Source organism: Phytophthora infestans, genomic scaffold (assembly GCF_000142945.1).
Source record: "Phytophthora infestans T30-4 supercont1.16 genomic scaffold, whole genome shotgun sequence".
Classification (NCBI taxonomy): domain Eukaryota; phylum Oomycota; class Peronosporomycetes; order Peronosporales; family Peronosporaceae; genus Phytophthora; species Phytophthora infestans.
Genome location: NW_003303743.1, coordinates 3,078,451 through 3,082,817, shown reverse-complemented (window position 1 = coordinate 3,082,817; position 4,367 = coordinate 3,078,451).

Here is a 4,367-nt window from a genome sequence, read left to right as displayed (position 1 = left end):
GGCGAAGAACTCGGCACGCACGCGGGATTCGTCTTGAGGTGGCTCGAACGCGAGCCTGAGATCTTTCTGGAGAGACCCCAGAGTGGGGAATGCGTCGTGTTCAACGACAAGTTTACCGAGGGCCCATTCCTTGGCCTTCCCGGACAACCGGGACAATAAGAAATTGACCTTTGTCCCTTGCGCTTCGATCATTCTCGAAGCAATCGCGATGTCGATCTCTCGAAACCACCGGTTCAGCGGGAGGCGATTCGCTCCTTTCACCGGAGTAAGTAGACGTCTCTAGCTTCACGACATCATTTATGAGGAACGCGCGGGAGTTGTTGCTCGCCGATTCGCATCGGCTAGCTCGCGTTCCATGAACGCTTGGGCTGCTTGGCGTTGTTGGTCGGACGTCGCTGAGCTCAGCAGCGACGCGATTACAGCCTCACCAGACACCGCCGCGAGGCGGTGAAGGGTTTCCCACTCGACACGAGTGAGATGAGAGAAAGCAGCATGTTCCAGGATCGGCCCTGGAGTTTCAGACGTCATACCTTGGCTCATCGTATACTTGGTCATGGGAAGGACTTCAAAGTGCTACCAGGTGTAACGGGTCTGGGGTGTCCGTTACTTGCTTACACGTAGTGATGAGGAAGCGTACAAGTCCAATGATACTGAAACCAAGTATTTAGTCTGAAGGAAAATCAACTCTGTTTTTATTTAGGTCCAGGGCAGCTTGCCCTGACCACTCAAATACACGTCAACTCCTTATTGGTTGATTATGGGTCTGGCTCCCCATATTTCAACCAATAAGGTGACGGCAGTTCAGCACACGCTACTCGTGTGCTGCTGCACCTACTTTTGTAATGCAAATCTACTCTACTTATTATAATGGTGTGAACCACTACAAAGAACAGATAAACCTACCTACATATGTAACTTGGGAGGGCCCATTACAGGTGGAGGCTTAGCCACCCGGCCATCCTGACGAAAAATTCGCCAGACCGATTTGAACACGGATCGGTCTTCTGGCATATGTTTACGAAGTAGAAAAGTGAGAAACAAACTGAAAAAGAGCTGTTCACATTATCTCGTACCATCAGCGAGCCACTTGGACCCCGTGTGTTTCGAACTACGAGTCGCTCGTAAGTCATCGATTATTTTACCGTTCTTCTGCCCCGCTTGCGTCATTCCTTTAAGGTTACCAGGCTTGCGACGTTCTCGCTAGGGCCTCGACACCAAATTCTTGAGTGAAAGCTGCTGAAAGGTTGCCTTACTGCATGACACTTTAGTGGACTAAATATATAAAACTTTGCAAGAACCAGAATGGATCGCGCAAGACCGCGCCCTTTGGGCTTCTCAGAAGTGCGAAGTTGGAAAGAAATAGCTCAGTATATCCAAAGCTTCATACATTGCTACTCGTATGAGTGCCGGAGCCACTCCAGAAGATATCTGAAGACTTTACAAGTACCTCAACGGAAAAGCACGACAACGATAGGAAGTTGATCAAGCGCTATAGATTTCAAGCCGAGCAGTACTAAGAATCGTTTAGCTATGTACAGTAGTACAGCTTCAACACAATCGTCTCCTACGCGCGAGTCGATATATCGCTGTCCTCGCAGCTTCAACAGCGCGCCAATGGTGCCTCGGATCGCTCGTTAGAACCGTCATGTCTCGCATAGCTACCAACGTTTCGTGATGGTCGTCGTAGCAACGGAGAAATCAGCTCATGTGCAGCTACTATGGCGGAGCGGGGAGTCGCATCTGGGAAATTCACCAACAGCTATGCGGAGAAGGCTGGTGACGCTTTTTAACTCGGTCCAATACGTCATAATGACGTCCATATACCCGTCATCGCTGTCAACAGGATACTGGGATCGGTTTTGATCTTGTTGATGGGATGCTCGCGGACTGCACGCTATTGAGTTAGTAGGTGTAGCATCATGGACGGGCATTGTGACACCAACCCAATCGTTCGTCTTGCCTTCTGCAGCGTACGACGACTGCACGGAGAACGACACATACATGGCGTATGAGACGTGCACACATTGCACGCTTCCACGCAGGCCGCCGCCAAAAATCCCGACATACACTCGAACGGCCCCATCGACGCTAACGGGTTCACCAAATCAGCGACGACATCGGCGCCATGATATCCATCGAGGCCGTCGCCACGTCCATCAAGGTCGGCGCTGTAGAGCTACTCGACACCACCGCGGACCCCGGCAACACTAACGGGACGGTAGGGTACGCTTGTCACCAACTCGACTTAAGCGTACGATGAGCTCAATATATGCTTGTGAGAGTCATGGGCAGCACCGCGTACGTCGTTTGCGTAGCCTTCGCGTTAGGTTGACCAGCCACATCGGGCTTGGCGACGGCTTCCAAGAATAAGCCAGTCGTAATTGACGCTGACGGTCATTTAAGCGTCGGCCGCCCGGGCCGCCATCCATGGAGAGACTCGGTATCTCACCTGCGTGTTCATACTGACCAGTGCGCTCATTGCCGGTGCTCATTGATTCACACGTCTGGTATATATCACCAGCAGCAGCAGTGGCATTGGTTGTAGATCCATGCGCCACAGACGCATAAAGAAGCTGATTGGGCAGGGCAAAGAGTCGTACTATCAGGGTGTCGGTATGAAGCATCACCCCAGCCTGCAGCCATACTGGAAGTGGATGCTGGACAACGACCCACGCTCATTTTGCGTTTTGTATTAAATGGTGATTGCCGGGGGGTCCTTCTTGGAGGATGACGTCTGTTGTCGTCATCTAGGTGATCGCAGCAGCAGCAGATCACGTAGAGTCGAAGCCGCCCTCCCGATTCTGGCGTAATGTCGAGTGGAGAAGACCGTGACTATACCGGTAGCCGTCAGCGTTCGAGAGCGAGGTGTTGAAGACGAGTTAGCAGGAGCTGGCAAATCCGAAAATGACAACTGGTTTGCTGCCACTCCGCAAAAGCGCGTCAAACCTCGGCGCCATTTCAAATCACCACTAAAAGAGCAGATACGCACAAGTTCAACATGGCTAGCCAATCGTTCGACAAGAAATTTCGGAATGAAGTGTGATTGGCCGCTTTTACCGAAAGCGAATACATCTAAAAAAACTTAAACTCGCATACTCACACACAACCAAGCGCACTGCACGTATCGAACCAACGTTAGAACTTCCACGACATACTCAAATTTTTAATTGTAATTCAGATCCCGTATTATAATGAAGCCATTCCAACACAAAGTGCGTCGCATTGCTTTGCACGGCGCTTTATAGCTTAGCTGTTCTTGTAATCGCTGCTACAGGTGCAGCTGGAAGCTTATTTTTTTGCCATTAGCGAGAGATACAAGATCGAGCACATTCGACACGGGCGGTAGCAAAAAGCCAACTGGCATGCCAATGTTGTCGCTGGACTCCACAAACCCGTTAGTGTCAGTAGTGAGGTCATCCAAATGCGTGCTAGATCTGCCGTCGACGGCAAATGTTGGTGAGTACAATATGTACGTTTCGTACGTCATGAACACTTCGTACACTATATCTTCGTCCTAGTAGGTTCTCACCCTACGCCCGGTTCTCATCGTACAATTTGGGTGAGTTGGTTGCAGGCATCATTAGCCGTCCCGGTAGTGTTGCTGGGGTCCGTGGTGGTGTCGAGTGACACGGCGGCGCCGAACCCAACGGACATCGTGACGACCACGACGGAAACCGTGGTGCCGATGTCCTCGCCAGACTCCAAAAAACCCTAAGTGTCAGTAGTGAGATCTTTCGAATGCGTTCTAGAGCCGCTGTCGGTGGCAAACGTTGGTGACTTCAATATGTACGTCTCGTACGTCATGAACGCTTCGTACACTATGCATTCGTCGTACACCATATCCTTACCCTTCGTCAGGTTCTCATCGTACGAATTGGTGGCAGGTATCACCTGTCGTCCCGGTAGTGTTGCTGGAGTCCGTGGTGGTGTCGAGTGGCACGGCGGTGTTGAGCCCGTCGGACATCGTGACGGCTACGACGGATACCGTGGTGCCAATGTCCTAGCTGAACTCGGCGATACCGTTAGCGTCGGTGGGTCCATTTGAGGTCGTGCTAGGGCTCTTGGCGGTGACTGGCGTGAGCGAGTACAATGTGTACGTCTCGTACACCATGTACGCGTGGTCCACCAGGTTCTCACCCTACACCAACCTCTCATCGTCCGATTTGGTTGTGCTGGTGATCGTAGAATCTGTGAGGCTGTCCGCTTACATGCTGTGGTGGCACGCATGGAATGGATGCCCGTTTTGCGCTCGCCAATGATGCGGCATGTAGAAATAAGCATCTCGTACGATCCGTTGCGTGGTTAACAGATTTAACGGTTTTTGCACTGATGAATATTATAATACACACACGCATTGTGTATTTATG